The 20,282-nt window shown below is 39.0% G+C and overlaps 1 pseudogene; it reads left to right on the top strand.

The window, feature by feature from the left end:
• Positions 1-1,260: 1,260 nt before the first annotated feature.
• LOC150015830 (pyruvate dehydrogenase (acetyl-transferring) kinase isozyme 1, mitochondrial pseudogene) lies at positions 1,261-3,457 on the top strand (annotated as a pseudogene).
• Positions 3,458-20,282: the final 16,825 nt, after the last annotated feature.

Genomic DNA, 20,282 nt, shown 5'->3' with positions numbered 1-20,282 from the left:
ATCGTCTCTCGAGACGGACGGCTGCCAACAACAACATGATTTTCATCACAAAAATCGTACTATTTTGAATTGAAATGTTTGAAAAATTGCATGTCTGGTTAAAGTGATAAATAAATAATATAATAGTAAAATGTTAATTTCAAATTGACCTTCTTTACAAATATAATGTAGTTAAATTCCATCAATCTGAGATATTAGATGCCAACATGCAGTATATTTTATAGCTTCCTATTAAGAGAATAAAATTTTTCATAAATTCAAAAAACAATTCTCCTTACTTACAATGACATTTCATTGCTCAATCTCCAAAGACTTCCAAATTCATAATTATTTGTAAAAATGATGCTAATGCCAACCAATTTATTTCCTTTCTTGTGGGACATGAAAGGTCTAGATCTCATGAGAGTTTTGGAACATGAAAAATGGTTTTCATCCATTTATAGTTCTGTTGTTACTATGTCAGTGGAACTGTATTTCAAGTTTAAATAACAAGACACATGAATGAGTGAGATACTAAGTGAGGACTATGGCTTGCTGTGATTATATTTTAACCTAAAAAGGAAAAGTGTCTCTTGAGAAGACTGACATGGGAAAACAAAAGTAAGGGCTTAAGTTCATTACTCTACCAATTTGTTAATCAGTTTTATAACATTTTCATATGCTAAAATTGTAACAGTTAAGATATTAATGATTTAGTAAACACTGATATGCAAAAAAATTTTTACGTTTTTAAACAAGACATTTTCATTTGCTTTCTTTGAAAATTAGTTACATTTTCCCTGCAATAAAGAGAGATATAAAGAATATTTTTAAAATGAATTAAATTGAGAAAGAAACACGAGAATTGCTCTTTAACCCCAAGTATTATCACAAACACCTGTTATTATTATACCCATAGAAAGGGACCCCAGAACTGCAAATAAAGTAGATATGTAGTCACTAAGCGATGATAACATTTTCACTGTGCCCAAAACATTACAGCCTTATTAAAAAACAAAACAAAGCAATGTAGAATAGTCGTTTCTCCAGTCCTATTTTAAATGTCAGTAAATTAACATTCAGTTAAGTTTAGAAATGTTTCCCGGTGTTTCATTGCCAGAGAATGATGCTGCATTAGTACTGAGATGCCTATTCAGAGACTTTAAGTCTCATAGTCCTCTGATTTAAAATACATGTACAAATTAAGTGAATACATTTTTAAATTATACGTATGTAAAAATTAAACATATATTTAATTACAATATATATAAAATTATATATATGTATGTGTGTGTGTACGCGCGCGTGCATCAGGCTGCCTTTGCTCTGAGAAATCACCCAGAGAACAGTCTAGAATTTTATAGCAGGTTTATTCCGAGATGAGGGGGAAGGGGGTTGGAGGGAAGAGGAAACCCCCGAACCAACTTGAGGGCCCATAGGAGCAAGGGAGGGGGAAGAAGACTCCTGATCCACCTTGAGGGCCCTTTGGAGCAAATGGCAAAGAGGAAGGAGCAAGGGGCAAGGGACAAGGGGCAAAGGGAAATGGGGAAATGGGAAAAGGGGTTAGAGGGATAGGAGAAAGAAGGGGGAGTGGAGACTCCTGGTCACCCACAGGGGCCCACAGAAATCCCTCTGTGTGTCTGCAGGCACTGACTCCATGCCTTTTTGAACATACATTATGGTTAGGGTGAATTTACCCATCAACACCTTCAACATCTCCTTGCTTTTCCCCAGTCATATGTCATGCTAAGTCCATCAACTTTCCTTCTGGCAATGAGCAAAGTTCATTTTTCATTTCTTATGGAAGAAGTTAGGATCAGGTTAATTTGCATACAGTTCATTTGCATATGTCAAAAGTCCAGGAGGATGGTCCCGCTATCGCCATGTTCTGCAATATGGAATTGGGGTTAATAGGATTTTTGTTATATATTTTTCAATAGAATTATTTAGTTTTAAAATAAGTTTTTTAAGTAAAGAAATTAGAAAGTGTCCACTAAATTAAAATTTCACTTTTCAACCCAGAACTCTCCCCTGAATTCTGGGTTATGAGATTATGATGTCAATTTGTTTTAAATACTTCAAAAAATATAAAACTAGGCAATATGAAAAAGAGTGATACAATTGATTTGCTACTTGAGGTAGGGTGTTCATGAAAGGTGTTTCTGTAAAATTAACAGAGGCTAAAACCTGAGGGTGGTATTGAGTAAGCTCTAACAAATATCTAAAAGGACATTCCAGAGAGTAGCCACCTGGCCCGCAGGAGTCCTCTGACCAGGATCAGTGCGAGGCTGGCATGACTGCGGTGTGAAGCCACCTTGGCAGGTGGGGGCCACGGGACCGCGCACCGCCTGCTCAGTGCCCGCCACAGCCTCATCTCTGACTCAGGCTCTGGCCAGGCACCTCTCCATCCCGCTCTTCATGAAGCAGTTTCTGGCCTTTGGGTTATGAATGCCTGTAAAAGAACCTCATTTATGTTTCTTCGGCAAGACTTGACCAGCAGATTGGCAAATATAATAAAACAAGTGTCTTCTTCCAGATAATATTCTCAGGGCGCCATCAGTTCAATTAGTACAAAGCTGGTATATCCGGAGTCTTCAAGAGCTTCTTGATTTTAAGTACAAAAGTGCTGAAGATGCTAAAACTATTTATGACTTTACAGACATCATGATATGGATCAGAAACTGACACAACGACATCATCCCTCAGTGACTTGGGCTGTGATTGGATACAAGGAGAGCTTTTGGGTGGATTCTGTCACTGGCCAGAATGTTGACTACTTTTTGGACCGCTTATTCATGAGTCAAATTTCAATTAGAATGTTAGTCAGAACTTTTTATTGTTTGGTGGGAGAGACAAAAGAAGATCATTTCATCAAAAACACATGGGAAGTATAAACCCAAACTGCAGTCTAGTTGAAGTTATTCAAGGTGTCTATGAAAATGCTAGGTGTCTATGTGATTTGTATTGTATTAACTTGCTTGAACTCAAGCTTGAAGTAAATGCAAAATCACCAGGATAGCCAATACAAGTGGTTTATGTACCATCTCATTTCTATCACACAGTGTTTGAACTTTTCAAGAATGCAATGAGAGCAACCATGCAAAGGTGCTTATCCCGTTGTTCAGGCCCATGTCACACTGGGTAATAAGGATTTGACTGTGAAGATAAGTGACAAAGGTGGTGGCATTCCTTTGAGGAAAATTGACAGACTCTTTAACTACATGTACTCAATTGCACCCCGATCTCATGTCCAGATGTCCCAAGCAGCTCCCTGGCTGGTTTTGGCTATGGACTACCTATCTCTGATCAGTATGCTCAGTACTTCCAAGGAGACCAAAAGCTGTATTCTCTCAAGGGCTATAGGACAGATGCAGTGATGTACATTAAGCCTCTGTCAACAGAATTAATAGAAAGACTCCCAGTGTACAACAAAGCTGCCTGGAAGCATTACAATACTAACTATGAGGCTGATGACTAGTGAGTATCCAGCAGAGAACCAAAAGACATAACAATGTTCCACAGTGCCTAGATACACTTGGGACTCTTAGGAAATCCAAATGTGGCTTTCGTACTAAATTTGGAAAAGATGGTGTTCAGAACTACATTATAACAAAAATTTCATGTGTCCTTTTCACAGCTGTTTGGGTAGAATGAATGGAAACTGGATTATACTAATGCCTGTTTTTTAAAAAAGTCCACAAAGAATAGTTAGCAAATTCAAAGGCCTGGAGTCAAGAACATGCTGGGCATATATTAGGGAAAGTAGCCAGATAGTGTAGCTGGATGTATTAAATGAACAGTAAATTTATGAGTGAGAACTGAAAGCACATGGGAACAATGTATCTCATGATAACAAATTTGGATAATATTATCAGTGTAATAAAATGTGTTTGTAGGATTTTGGGCTAAGAATAAATATAATGACATAAACTTTGAAAGGATTATTCCAAGTGACTGTGATGAATAGGTTATAGGGGAACAAAAGTGGAAATAAGAGGAGTTTAGAGGTTTTTGTACCCCCTGGCTGGTTTGGCTCAGTGGATTGAGCATCGGCCTGCGAGCTAAGTGTCGCTGGTTCGATCTTCCAGTCAGGGCACATCAGAGAAGGAAAACTCTGACTCCAAAAAACCTCCGCTGCCTTGCGGCATACCTCTTCAGGGGAAAGGCTAAGGAGAAGGGAAACTCTGACTCCAAACCTCCGCTGCCTTGCGGCATACCTCCTCAGGGGAAAGGCTAAGGGAGTAAACCCCGACAGAAAATCCGGAGCCGGAGTCCCTAAGGCGGTTTGACATTGTAGTCAACACCGGCAACTCCTGCGGTGCACCTGAAGCCAAGCTGTATTGACTCTGTCTTTCCCCTTGGATCCTTCAGCTGCGAAGAGAGGGGGGGTCTGCTGCATGGGCAACAGCTGGCCCTCCATATCACCCTGCCCAGGCTTTGTAGCTTCACTGGAGAGGACACTCCAGCGTCATCGCAAGATGTCGACTTAACACGGGAGGAGACAGTTACCGGTTATAAGCTCATCCGATTGGCGAAGGAAACGAGCGCCAGGGGTCTCCTCTGACGGTGGGAGAGGTCATCGCACCTCACTGGACAGCTACCGCCCGCCTCAAGCTGGGCAGCCCCCAGCCAATTAGGTGCCGTCTCGCCATGGCTCACCTGCCCCACTGGGTGCGTGGGGATCAGAGAGGCGTCTCTTGAAAAGTGAGCCACAAAACACTCGCACCAGGCAATTCCAAGCAAACAACAAGAAAGAAGCCTCCAGCTCTTCGCCTCGCTAGCTGGAAGATCAGGACCATGTGTCCCGGACTTACTGCAGAACTTCCGTGTATCAATGGTGCCAGGAAAACCGCCGTCATCGACAGGGAACTGGCACGACTAAACATCGACATTGCGGCTCTACAGGAGACCCGGTTGGCCGACAATGGAACTATCAGAGAAACCAACTACACCTTCTACTGGCAAGGGAAGTCTCCGGACCAACCAAGACAGCACGGTGTTGGGTTCGCTGTGAAGAACACGCTTGTTAACTCCATAGAGCCACCCACAGGAGGCACAGAGAGATTACTTACCCTCCGATTGTCAACAACTTTCGGCCCAGTCAGCATTCTTAGCGCGTATGCCCCAACCCTCTGCACCACCACTGAAGAGAAAGAACAGTTCTACCATGCACTGGACGAAGCATTATCCAAGATCCCCAGAAGTAACACTCTTTATCTCCTTGGAGACTTCAATGCAAGAGTAGGAGCCGACCACATGGCCTGGCCCACCTGCCTCGGAAACTTTGGGAGAGGAAAGATCAATGAGAATGGTCAGCGACTGCTTGAGCTTTTGTGTCACCACGGCCTGTGCGTGACAAACACATTCTTCAAGTGCAAAGAGATACACCAGGTGTCATGGAGGCACCCCCGCTCCCGCAACTGGCACCAGCTTGACCTCGTCATCACCAGAAGAACGGATATTGGCAGCACCCTCCTCACCCGCAGCTACCACAGTGCAGACTGCGACACGGACCATGCCCTCGTGGTAAGCAAGGTGCGCATAATGCCGAAGAGGTTGCACCACTCCAAGATGAAGGGTCGCCCACGCATCAACACCAGTTGTGCCAGCAACCCAGTTAAGACCCAGCAATTCATCAACAAGATGGAAGATGCACTCGGCGAGGGAATGGCGGCAGACGACATTATCGAATCCAATTGGCCACGTCTCCGCAACGCCATATACAACTCCGCCATTATTGCTTACGGGAAGAAAGAGCAGAAGAATGCTGACTGGTACGAGGCTCACTGGGAAGAAATGGAACCCGTGATCGAGGCTAAGGGGAAGGCCCTACTGGCTTACAAGGCCATGCCCACTCCCAGTACACTTCAAGCTCTACGGGCTGCCAGGAACAAAGTCCAGAAGACCGCCCGCCACTGTGCCAACACCTATTGGCTAAACCTGTGCAGAAGCATTCAGGAAGCCGCCGATATAGGCAACGCACGAGGAATGTATGAGGGTATCAAGAAGGCAACAGGCCCAATCCCCTCCAAGATTGCCCCCCTTAAGTCCAAGACAGGTGAGGTCATCACTGACCAGGAACAGCAAATGCGGCGGTGGACCGAGCACTACCTCGAGCTGTACGCGACGAGGAACACCGTAAAAGACACTGCTCTTAATGCCATCCCAGACCTACCAGTCATGGAGGAGCTAGACACCCCACCTACTGCAGCAGAGCTCGGCAAAGCCATCGACCGCCTTGCTTGCGGGAAAGCACCAGGAAGCGACAGAATCCCTCCAGAAATCCTAAAGAGCGGGAAAGCAGTCCTGCTACAGCCACTCCACCATCTACTCTGTCTCTGCTGGAAGGAGGGTTACATCCCCCAGGATATGAGAGACGCCAACATTATCACCATGTACAAGAACAAAGGAGACCGCAGCGACTGCAACAACTACCGGGGCATCTCTCTCCTCAGCGTCGTCGGCAAAGTATTTGCCCGGGTCGCTCTTGCCCGCCTGCAGACCCTTGCTTCCCGCGTCTACCCAGAGTCCCAGTGTGGCTTCAGAGCTGGCCGATCAACAGTGGACATGATCTTCTCCCTACGCCAGCTGCAGGAGAAGTGTCACGAGCAGCATAAACCACTCTACCTCGCCTTTATCGACCTCACGAAGGCGTTTGATCTGGTCAGTCGAAGCGGACTCTTCAGCTTGCTACAGAAGATTGGCTGTCCACCACATCTGCTTGCTGTGGTCATGTCCTTTCACGACAACATGCACAGCACGGTGTCCTACAACGGCGCAACCTCTGAGGCCTTCCCAGTCAGCAGCGGAGTAAAGCAGGGCTGCGTCCTCGCGCCTACGCTGTTCGGAATCTTCTTCTCCATGCTCCTCCAATACGCCTTTAAGGACTGCAGCGAGGGTGTCTTCATTCACACCAGATCCGATGGCAAGCTCTACAACCTGGCCCGTCTACGAGCCAAGACCAAAGTCAAAGAGGTGCTCATCCGTGAGATGCTCTTCGCCGATGACGCAGCCTTGACATCACACTCTGAAGAGGGACTCCAGCAGCTAGTCACTTGCCTTTCCCACGCATGCAAGGAGTTCGGACTAGCCATCAGCCTGACGAAGACGAACGTTATGGCTCAAGGCACGGGGACTCCCCCATGCATCACCATCGATGGATACACCCTGGAGGTTGTCAATGATTTCACTTACCTCGGGTCCACCATCTCGAGCTCTCTGTCAGTCGACTTGGAGGTCAACCGGAGAATCGCCAGGGCAGCCACAGTTATGACCAAACTGAACCGGCGAGTGTGGAACAATTCCAGCCTCACTGAGAAAACCAGACTGCGCATCTACCAAGCCTGCGTACTCAGCACTCTCCTCTATGGCAGCGAGACGTGGACCACCTACGCAAGGCACGAAAGGACACTCAACAGCTTCCACATGAGGTGCCTGCGACGCGTCCTGCATGTCGCCTGGCAGGATAAGGTTCCCAACACCGAGGTGCTGAAGCGAGCCAACATGAGCAGTTTGCATGCAGTTCTTAGTGAGAGACACCTCAGGTGGCTTGGCCATGTCAAAAGAATGGATGCAGGCCGTATCCCCAAAGACCTCCTCTACGGCGAGCTAGCAGAAGGCCAGAGGATGACAGGGCGCCCAAAACTGCGGTTCAAAGACATCTGCAAAAAGGACATGACACAATGCTCCATCAATCTCAACACATGGGAAGTTCAAGCAGATGACCGCCTAGCCTGGAGGCTCGCGGTCAGGCAAGGTACGGCATGCGCAGAGGCTGCGCGCAACGAGGAGGCGGTCCAGAAAAGATCGAGGCGGAAGCAGCGTCAACAGCAGCAACAACGGAAGCAGCGTCAACAGCAGCAACAACGGCCATCTGCCTTCACCTGTAACAAGTGCGGCAGGGATTGTTACTCCCGAGTCTGACTGCACAGCCATTCTCGGCGGTGCAGATAGACTCTCAAGAAGCTACGCCATCGTCTCTCGAGACGGACGGCTGCCGATGACGATGACGATGAGAGGTTTCTGTAATGGTCTAATTGAGAAATGATAGTGGCGAGGACAAGGTCATTATCGATGAATGTGGAGATATGTTACCCAAGATATTTTTGGTGAGAAAAGCTAAAGGATAATTCTTGATGATGTTTGAAATGTGGGGTGTAATAAAAGTAAAGGATTCAAGGATGATCATAAGATTTTTAGGTTGAGCAACTGGTATCATTTACTGCCATAAGGAAGCTAGCAGAACAACAGATGGAAGGGGAGTTTAAAAATTGGTGATGGATGAAGTCTTGGCTTGTGGTTGTGAACATACAATACAGTGTACAGATGATGTGTAGGAGAACTGTGCACCTGTAACCTGTATAATTTTGTTAACCAGCATCACCCCGATAAATTCAATAAAAGAGAAAAATAAGACATTAACTTTGGAAATACTGAGTGTTCATTAAACTTCCAAATAGAGATGTTAACTGATTAGTTGGATGTATACCTCTAGAGTTAAAGAGACATACAATTGGATTCCTGATTCTAGGTGGCATTGAAGCAATGGGTATAGATAAAAGCAAGAATATTATTGTGAATGGAAAAGAGAGGAAATCGTAGCACTGAGCCCTGAGACTTTTCAATAATTTGAGATGGAATAAATCCAGCAAAGGGCAATGAGAAGAAGGAGACTAGGGAGGCAGCAAGAAAATCAGTCTGTTGACCAAAGCCAAGTATAGAAAGGTTTTAAGAAATGCCACTGCTAACTCGGGTGAAAGTTGCTTTAGTTTTGTTTTTCCAGTTGCCAGGAAGGATTACCTAAAGTGCAAAAAAAGAAAAAAATTAAGACAGATTTAAAATTTTACTCTTTTCAATGTGAGGACAAAATCTTCTAAGATACATGTGTAAGCCATCATGTGAAAGGCAATGTGTGAGACAGCGTTTGAAGCAATCCTTGCGAGATAAATACGAGTTTAACAGATATAGTGTGGAGGCATCAGCGCAGGGACAGGGAATAGTGAACAGCTTGTGGGGAATGGAATATAGGTGGTAGTGGTTGTGATAGATTGTCTAAAAAGACAGCCATTGATAATTCCTTCTCTGTATCCACATGGTGTTCCTCCCATCAGGGATGAGTTTATTATCCCTCTCTCCTGATGCACTTTGCTAGCCTGCTATAAGCACTAAAATGTCTTCATCCTTTTTGAACTTTGAGTCATTATGTAAAAAACTCTAACCCCAAACCCCAATCCCATGTCAGAAAGAAGATACAGGGACACATGTCTTAAAAAAAGATTAAAAAGAGATTAAGGACTAGCCAATCTCTGGACTTCTTGGTCACCTCTTACTACACATGTGAGTAAAGTTATCCTGGCTCCCCCAGGCCCAGTTAAGGAGCCCTGGCTGACACCACAAGAAGAGGCAAGTGTGAGGAGTCCAGCTTGGTTCCTGACCCACAGAATCATGAGTAGTAAAATGGTCCATTTAAGCTACTAACTCTTGAGTACTTTGTTATGCAGAAGAAGATAATCAGTCTAGTTGTTGATTCTAAATTAGATTCAACTAGTAAAAATAGTGTGTGACTGTATGAATGAGGTCTAACTTTAGGGTTTTTTCTTATCAGAATAATCTTGGCATAATGCTTAGTGAAAAATGAAAGAACCATTCAGGAAAATTACTCTATACTATACATTCTCTCCTTATAAAATATTAAGAAATATTTTGAAAGTTTTTGAAGGAGAAAAAGAAGGAGAAATCATAATAAAAGAAGTATAATAAGACTTAATTAGGATAATGCCATTAAAAATATTGAACAACTAGTTTGGATAATTGAGAGTGGAGGAGAATCTCTATATCCTTTGTAAAAATAAAACAGATGGAAACTTGCAGTATTTGTAAAGTGTTTTTGGTTTCTCAGATAGCATAAGTTCACTTTATTATGGTCAAATACAATTATTGCTTGTTCATATAAACAGAAAAGTATTAAAGATGATCACCTATATATAAAACATAATGAGACTTCTTTGAAAATTGCAGTGTATACAAAGCAGGTTTTTTTAATTTAAGCAGATTTTATTGAATTATGTTTTTTTGAATGTCATTCTATAAATCAACTTCATAGAGGGTTTTGCTTATTCTTACTTTCTTTATACAAAATGACTCTCCTACAAATCTGAAAACAATATTGTTTTCCTTCATAGTGTGTTAGACTAATATCCAGACTTCGCTTACTGAAAGTATATAATTTCCTACAATAGTACTACTTTTAAACCTGCAATTTTATATGCATTTTTTATGTTACTAAGTCATGCATCCTATAGAACAGCAAGATTAAGCATAATCATAACACAGACTTTTATTATTATTGTATAGAATGTCAATATGCCATGTCAAAAAAGCTTTTAAAAAATAACATGACATCTTACATTGAAGTGATCATCTAACTAGAAGGAAGAAATCAATGAGAGATGACAAAAATATCATTTAATTTTACCCCCAGACTCAATGTTCCCAAAATGTTCTGACAATTGGATTTTTAATTTGAACAAGTAACTCAAAGTCTTCATGTAGAGAACAACTCGAGTGAAAGAGAATGAAAGTTAACTTTTGTGAAATTTAAAAAAATCAATCTGATCCTTTTGGCAAAGAGGGAACAAGTGATTCACTTTGGCAAAGTGTATTAAACTAGGCTACTATTTAATAAATTGCCATTTTCACTAAGGAAATGGCAACAAAATGATGTCACAATCTATGGAAACATGGCATCTGCAAGAAGAACAAAATTAGGAGAGAAATTTTTCTTTGATCATTTGAAAATGGGCCGAGATCTGGTAAATGTGGAACATTTGCGGTAAGGAAAAGAGCTGAGGTGCTCTGTCCTCTAAATCACATATTTCATTTTCCAGAACAAGACTATTTTACATAGATACCTTGTATAATTAGTGGTATAGTTTGTTTCTGCTCATTCCCTATCAGCTTGTAAGTACTTATTTCCCAGACAGTTTTTTAAAAATCAAAGCCAAAAGCAAGCAGCCTCTAATAACCTACAAATATTTTTTTATAATGAACAACTTTGGTTGTGTTAAAACAGGGTTGTCTCAATGGAAACTCAGAATTCCAGTACCAATTGCTATTATATATGTATTTTAGCGATCAAAGAAAATAAGTCTTCCTATATTATCCACTTCTGGCATCAGCGGTTACTTAAGAACATGTGAGGTAGATTGCTTAAGAGTTGACCACATTGGTTGTAACTCACATCACCAGCAATCACTTGACTCCTTAGCAAAGTGTGTTCTTCTAATTTCTATTCTAAAATGACAGTACCTATCCATCACGCATCTTGTATGACAAAGCAATTATATCAAAATTATCAGCTCACAAAATGAGCTCACTTAAAGATTTGTCACAATACCAATTGCACATTTCCCTTTTGTGCATAGATTATCTATTGTGGGGGTGGAGAGAGAGAGACAGAGACAATATGATTCAATTCCTTAGCATCTGCTATGTCCTAGGAACTCTAAAAAAATGGTTAATATTATTTTCCTTAATTCCAACAAAGTATTTTCAGGGAAGGAATAATCTCTCCATTACCTTTCAGATGTGAAGACTGATGGTGCTGAATGACAGGCCATCTCATTTAAAAACCCACATTATCTTGTGTACTATACTATCTATCTATCTATCTATTTATTTATTTATTTATTTATTTATTTATTTATTTATTTATGTGATCCTTTCTCAACCTCCCAGCACTGTTGTACTTTCCCACTAAGGTCACAATGACTTGAACCTTAGAATGTATCTCATTCTAATTTTTGTCATTTTGGTATCCCTGTCCTTGATTTCTTACACCAATGTTATTCATTTATCCTCAAAGTGGTTCATATGTCCTGAATGCATATTGAGGTGTTTAACTTTGATCCCTTAGTAACATTATCTATTGGCTATTTTTCAGTCACTTTTTAGACTCACCACTGTCTCTCCTTTGTTTGCTGCCTACAGGTCTGTTCTAATTCATCCTTGAAACTGATATCACATACTGGCTCAGTGGTCATTGACATTTTGCATGTTATTTCCTTGAGATTTTCATCTGATTCATACCATCCTGGGGAATTGTTATCCTGAGACAGTCACATGGCAGTGAAGTTTGAAAATTATCTTCCAAGTGAACTACTAATATTAATCATTTACTTTCCATGGTTCCAAACTTCAGGAGATGTACCACAATACAGTAATAGTCACTAGCTACATGGTGCTAATCTTGAAATGTGGTTAATCAAATTGAGATATGCTATAAATGTAAAATGCACATTGGAGTTCAAAGACTTAGTACAGATTTAAAAAGAGAAAAAACTTAATCTCATTCATATTTTTCTGTTCATTAGACATTGAACTGATATTTTACATATTGTGGAACATGAAATATATATTAAGTTTATTTCATCTATGTATTTTTCCTTTTTTAATGTTGTCACTAGTAAACAACATATGTGGCTTTTAACTGTGGCTTAAATTATATTTATTTGGAGTTTGAAATTAAAGTTTACCTGTAATCATAAAGTCACATTAGGTATAAGTGGTAGTAGAGGCAAGTTAAAATAAATGGATGGGGCTGTGGGAGAAAATGTGATTGGACCAATAATCTGGCATTTTTGTTAGAAATTTCTGGTAAGTGCTAGAAGTGTCAGCAGTTATTTTTGTGTGGCACTTTATAAAAATTTAAAACTGTTGATAACTGTAAAATTTTATGTCTACCTTCTCCAGACTAATTTTGGAGGCCTGGGGAGGGCAACTTTTTATCAAGCTAACACCTGGTATATAGTTATTTTAAATTAAAATACAATTAATTGAATTGACTTGAAATTTAAAAAAATGCAACATGTCTAAAACATATAAAATGAGATTTAAGCAGTGAGAGGTCAAACGTAGGCAAAGCAAAGTTCTTATTCTTCCCCGCGTATTCTCCCTTTCAGTCATAGAGCCACTATGCTTTGACAGGCTCAAGTCCAAAATAAAATAATTTTTTTTATTTCTTATGATTGAGTCTGTAGGTTGTAGGTACAAACATCACCAATTTAGCCTTTTATTTCCATCTCTTCTTCTAACATTACAGTAGAAGTAACTGTTCTCTCCTCTGTGAACCACTGAACCTGAGGGTCTCTCAGTTTCCATTCTTGTCCTCTTAAATTTACTATCTATAGAGGATCCAGAATAATATTTAAAACATGACAATCATAGCTTTTTATATTTACCTAAAATCCAATTGTAAGCTTGACATTGAATTTGATGAAAATTCACACTCTGCCATGTTTCTGAGGCACTACGAGTCCTAATATCTACATCAGTCTTCATCCTCAAGTCTTATCATCATTCATCCTGATCGCTCCTGTGCCACCACACCAGACTTGATGTTTCTTCTACATTCCACGTGTATTTATGATTAGGGCCTTTGTGTTCAGTATACTCTGCTCCACAGATCTTTCTGTGATAGATGTCTCAGTTCAAATATTATTTCCTCAGATATGAATTCTTACAGAGAGGATTTCCCCCAAACCAGTTTTCTTCCTCAGAAACTTCATCACCATCTTTTACTTTCTTCTTATAACTTATTCCTAACTTAAATTATCTTCACCACTTGATGAATTTGTTAGTATATGTTTCTCTTACATAAACGGCAATCACTATTAGAGCATGCATCTTATCTGTATTGGTCCCCTTGCATTATCAGCAAGCTTAATGGTTCCACATATACAACTGGTACTAAAATAAATAAATAAAAGTTAAAATAAAATCATTAAGGCTTAAAAGTTAAAAAATAAAATTAAAACACTGAGAGACACAAAAAGAAATTGTTTGCTCTTTATAATTTTTGGTGATCCACTATATGCTACTGGATTTATTTTTCTTAGTTTTATAAAATGTTATAAGAAATTACATGCTTTCAGATACTAAGAGTGAGTGCCACTGAAAGGTAAGAAATAATTGTATATAATAACATCTTATAAGTTTATTTATTATAACATTCTCTCCCTCAGAACTAGAACCAGTTCTATAAAAATAATAGACAATCTAAAACATCCACTTACTAAGCCTATTTTTCCCAATGATCCTTTTTAGGGAGGGAAAGAGAGAGGGAGAGAATTATCAATGTGGTTGCCTCTTGTGCACCCCCAACTGGGGACTCGGCCTGCAACCCAGGCATGTGCCCCAACTGGGAATGAAACAGACAACCCTTTGCTTCACAGGCCAGCACTCTATCCACTGAGTCACACCAGGCAGGACCCCAATGATCTTTGAATTAAGTTCATGGGTGACTGAAATAAATACATCATAATTATTCAGAGTAGCTATTCACTCATGTGTTATAACTTTAAGGATATGTGAGCAGATTATCCTAACAAAATATCTGGCCATACATGAACTGACAGAGCTCAATCATTAGATATTAACTGCTTATTTTTAAATTTTTATTTTAGCAGTAATATCTGAAATATGTATTTAAATATTATTTGAAATAGAAATACACTCAGTTTAGATGAATATTAACATCATAAAATAAGATGGAGAGCATCATAAGATATGATGGATGCTAGGTAGTTAAGAGAAGTGCTCTAAGGGAATGGGAATTTTTACCAGGAAAAGAGTAATTTGAGGGTATTGCTACTTAGCTTTATGGTATAGGTGTTTCAGAAAATATGGTGGAAGCATAAAGATGCCTGAAAGGTTAGCACAGATCTCAAAAGTGGACAGGAATGAGCAGAAGGAGATGAAAATAAAAATATTCAAAATAAATACTTGTGATAATTCTAATAGGAACCAAAGAGGATAAATTTAGGGCCAAATATCTTCCAATATTAGAGGTAAACACAAATATATTTATAAAAATTATAGTTAACAAAATATTCTAATGTGAATTATAATGATTTCATTGAACACTCATAATATTCTCTCACATAAAAAAATGCTATCTTATTCTTGTTATAGAGTTAAAAAAATAGGTTTCTTGATATTAACATTTGGCCCACTATACATGGTTAATGACTCTTAACCCATTGTTGTAAAACAGTCGGTCTTTTTATTAATTTAGAAGGACTGTACCTTATATAACTGGTTAAAGAAAGGAAGGAAGCTTCTAAGTTCCATTGAGGGGAATAAGGGTATCTTTGAATGGTGACTTTGTCTCCCATATCGGTGTTTTACTATCTGAAGAATAATGTTACAAAGTTGGCACACTATTTTAAAAAAGGATAAGCTATCAATACTGTAAGTTTTAAAAAATGAAAGCCTGTGAAAGAAACCCTATTTATTAATTCCTAACCCCACAGGCACACAGAAACATACTTTACCTGAGAGACTTCCATTTTCTTATTTAAAAAAAAGGCAACTTATACTTTGCTGTTTTTCTATCTCCATGAATTCTAGTGATCAAACTAATCATTGTTTAAACACTATAATATTAACTTATTATATTGATTGATCTACCTTAATTTAATATTTAAAATGTAACTTTCAGTTATGTAAATGTATTGTTACTCTGCTATGTTTGATTATTATAAAGGTTATCTTATTTAAGGTATTAATTTTATATGAAGAAAAATAAATATGGGTATGGAGAGATAAATCAGCTTGAAAACAATAAGTAAGGATAATTTAAGACCTTTCTAACAAAAACAAGCCAAATGAATAATTCATTATTCTTCAGATCTTGTAAATTTTTTGGTTAGTTTCTTTAAAGAAGAGGAAAAACTCTATAGCATTATACACTAACTGTAAAATTAAGATACAACAACAGACAGCCTCAAACAAATTAAAACATAGTAAGACATGGGTAAGGATGACTGCTTTGTAAACCTTCCAGTGCCATAAATGGTGAAAGAGCTGTCACAATGTTAAAGCCTACCTGAATAGTGGATGCTGCGAGGAATATTCATATGCAAATGAGGTTAAAGTCTATGGGATATATTTGGCAACTGTACATTTTTATGTTCTATACCCATCTCAGGATGGACTTAATTATTAAGCCATTATGGCTTGCTATTCAGTATTCTGTGTGTTGATATTATTAATAAAGGTCCTGATATATCATTAAAATGTAATTTTTAACAATTTAAAGTATTTTCTAACCAGTATATAGTAAACAAAATTTAAAACTTCAGTCTGTTCTTTTTTCTGCTTTAAGTCAAAATTTATGGTGAGAGTTAGCTAATATTTCATAGTGTTATTTAATAGATTGTCATGCTAAATAACCCAGAAATTTCCAAGACAAGTTTAGCTGTATTATATCAGTCTCAATAAGAAATAGCAATGTGATAAAAATTATTGTATGCTTCTTTACTTTTTAAAACTTTAATACAGAACACTTAGGTTATGTTGGCTATAAGTGAAATAACTCAAAATACACTTTTGAATAACTAAGGTGTTACTAACTTTAATCAACAAATAAATTTACAATAATAAGAAGAAATAAGGAAATTATTATGTTCAGAAATAAAATTGTAAAGAAATAAATCTCAATTAAGCATTTTGTAAATACCTTTTTTGCAAGAGTATAGCTATAAAACACTATTAAATATCTTTATATATCATAATTATTATTATATGATTACATATCATATATATACCTACTGCATCTCCAACTATTATTATTTTCATTCAATGACAAATGTATGATTTTTTTACATGATACCTATATAATTTTATTAACCAATCTTGCCCCAATAAATTTAATATCAATTGAAAAAAAAGTGATTGAAAACATTAAAATACTTTTGATATTCAAAAGTAAACAAAATGTTTAATCAACAAATACACTAAAGTAATAACATGGATTTAAATTAGAGTTTCAAAGTTGTGAGATAGAGATAGAAATAAAGCAGAAATAATAAACCAAAGGAAAGGCAGATGTCCACTCTCCATAACCCCATTAACAGACAGCGATGGCTTCAGCTTATTCCTCTGTTCCTAAATCTGTATGACATGCTTTCACCATCTTATTGCCCCTACATCTGAATAAAACATTCCTGGTCTTAGAAGTTGCCTCTTGCTCCACCAGTTTCCTAAATTCACAGCATGAATCATCCTCACTTTCTCTATATTAATCCTTTCTGTCTCAGCTCTCCATGTTTCTTAACACTACCTTGATATAGTTCAAAAGCTTTTTTTTAAAGTAATTTTATTGATTACATTGTTACAGTAGTTCTAATTTTTTCCCCTTTGCTCCCCTCCGCCCAGCACCCCCTCCCCCAACAATCCGCCCTTCAGTCCATGCCCATGGGTCGTACATACAAGCTCTCCTGCCTCACACTTTCATATATTCTTCTTCTTTTTTTAAAATAATTAATTAATTATTTTAACAATAAAAAATAACAATCCCTCCCTCTCAGACTTAAGACCCTTTATAATATTATAAAGGACAATGGGTGAAGGTCTTGAGCTCCTCTAGCTGCTTCAAGCTGGACATGGTCATCGTCCTACCTACCCTTGGGTCCAGGAATCCCTAATAAGAGTGGGGGTGTGGAGGGGAGGGTGGCCTTCCCACATGGGGAAGGATCGTGCAGACTCCAGGTCAGCTGGCTATCCCCGGACAATGGCATGCTTGATTTAACAGGCTGACATCCTTGTTGTATTCTGGAGGCAACAGATTTGGCAACAGGGTTAAAGGACATCATTCAATCCATAACCACTAGATGACAAAAGACAGGTATTAATTTTTCAATGTCCCACATTAGGGTAAAAAAGGGCTTCTTTGGAGGAAGGTGTGCCAGGTACATCTCACCCATCCAAAACCCTTTTGCCCATTATACTTAGTTTTGATTGAGAGAAATATTTTAGATTTCCCCCCCTCTCAGGCCTCTGGGCTCTTTCTGTCTAAGCCATTAGGATAGAAAAGAGAAACCAGTTTTAAAGTGAAGCCCACAGACCACCCCATTCTTCACCAACCCAGCCACTCAGTTCAGCCAAACCATTGAGTCTCAGGAGGCAGCGATGCAGACAGGAGTAAGTGAGACCTATACATACAGACAATCACTCAGGTAATGAGATTGTAGGCTTATGCCCTTTGAAAACAGAAAACACATGTTAATTTATGTAACATAACCCACATACAAGTCTCTAAATCTATAGGACTGTCTTATTGGAAAGACATCCAGTTGCAAGGCATTTGACATTCTTCTTGCCTGTAAATTGAACATCCTTGATAATACCACAGACATAGTTTAACTTTCAAATGAAAACAAATTTTAAATGAAAAGAAACCTTAAAGATGGTTAGCTGCACTACTTTACAGTCCACCACTGAGCATTGTGATTTTCCTTGAATCACGATTTTTCTCCCTAGAATTACCCTCCTTGTCATTAAAGGTACTGCATTAAGTCCATTTTAAATTTATCCTGTTCATTTGCATAAACACAACAAGAGCAGAAAATGATCACTTATGATCTTTAGTTCTGCTTTGCTGAAACTTACACAAGGAACATTTAGGGTGACCTTCAGTCTCCCCTTCAAGGCATAGAAGCAGAACCACATACCTGGCATTCAGCCTTGCCTGTAAAACCCTGTCTTTTCCAAGTCATTCTGGTTTTCTATTGTACCTTAAGGTCCCATCTAGCCATCTTTCAGGAAAACAACCTTCATTCCTTCCCTGGAAAGATTGCATTGGACTGCGCATCCATCCAAGGTACCAGGCCTTTTATCTTGTGAACTTTTATTACCTTTGAAAGTCAATCCCAGTTCCTTAGGGCTTTTTGGTAACAACCAGAGCCCAAGCATGTCTCCTTCAGGCATGACATTCCAGTCAAAGTCTTAGTTAAAAAAACAAACAAACCTCTATTAACAACTGGTCTTATTAGTTTTATGCAAAGAAACCTATGTCATTACTTACTTCTCTAGAATGCCAAATTCTGGAGGGATCAGATAGGGAGAAAATATATACAGTGTGAAGGAAAATCCTTGTCCTTCTAATATTCACTGAACTTTCATTTCCATTCTTTATATTTTCATTTTTTTTCCCCCACTAAAAATTTTTTTGTTTTTCCATTACAGTTGTCCCACTTTTTCCCCCCTCTTGCTTCCCTGCACCCTGCCCCCCCTTCTCCCATATTCAGTCTCCACCCAGTTGTTCATGTCCATGGTCATTTATACATGTTCTTTGACTAGACCCTTCCCCTTCTTACCCCCTTCCCCCCTTCCCATCTTCCCCTTTGTTACTGTTAGTTTACTCCTTGTTTACATACCTCTGGTTCAATTTTGCTCATTTATTTGTGTTGTTCATTAGTTTCCCATAATAGGTGATAGCATAAGGTATTTTTCTTTCGTTGCCTGGCTTATTTCGCTAATCATAATTCTCTCTAGTTCCATCCATGTTGTTGCAAATGGTAGAAGTTCCTTCTTTCTTTCAGTACTTATTCATTGTCATTCCCCCCTTTGTACTAGTGTTCCTCTCTGTTTCTTCATCTTCTTAAAGCAGACCCTTTAGCATCTCTTGCAATGCTGGTTTGGTGGAGATGTATTCTTTTAGCCTTCTTTTGTCATGGAAACTCCTTATTTCACCTTCCATTTTGAATGAGAGTCTTGCTGGGTAGAGTATTCTTGGTTGTAGGCCTTTGTTTTTCATTGCTTGGAATATTTTTTGCCATTCCCTTCTAGCTTGTAGTGTTTCTGCTGAGAAATCTGATGATAGCCTTATTGGAGCTCCCTTGTATGTTATTAGTTGTTTCTCTCTTGCTGCTTTTAGGATTCTCTCTTTGTCTTTGAATGTTGCCATTTTAATTATGCTGTGTCTTGAAGTGGGCCTGTTGGGGTTCATCTTCATTGGGACCCTCTGTGTTTCCTGGACTTGCGTGACTCTTTCTCTCCTCATGTTAGGGAAGTTTTCTGTCATTCGTTTTTCAAAGAGGTTTTCTATCCCTTGCTCTTCTTCTTCTCCTTCTGGAATTCCTATGATATGGATATTATTACGTTTCATGTTGTCCTGAAGCTGTCTTAGAGCCTCTTCACTCTTGTTCAGTCTTTTTTCGTTTTGTTGCACTGTCTTGGAGTTTTTGTTTAAGTTGTCCTCCAGCTCGCTGATCCAATCTTCTGCTTCCTCTAGCCTGCTTTTAATTCCTTCTACTGTGTTCTTCAATTCAGAGATCATATTCTTCATTTTCTCCTGGCTCTTATAGATAGCTTCTATGTCCTTTTTCATGCTGGTGTAATTCTCTGTAAGTTCCTTGTAGTTTTTCTGGAGTTCTTTGTAGTTTCTGCTGAGCTCATTCAGCTTCTCCATAATCCATGCTTTCAATTCCATATCTGATAGTTTGCTCCCCTCTATTTCATTT

This window comes from Furipterus horrens, unplaced genomic scaffold (genome assembly GCF_987537825.1).
Source record: "Furipterus horrens unplaced genomic scaffold, mFurHor1.1.pri manual_scaffold_3, whole genome shotgun sequence".
Classification (NCBI taxonomy): domain Eukaryota; kingdom Metazoa; phylum Chordata; class Mammalia; order Chiroptera; family Furipteridae; genus Furipterus; species Furipterus horrens.
The sequence above is the reverse complement of the archived record's forward strand: the minus strand, read 5'-3'. Positions and strand labels throughout refer to the sequence as shown.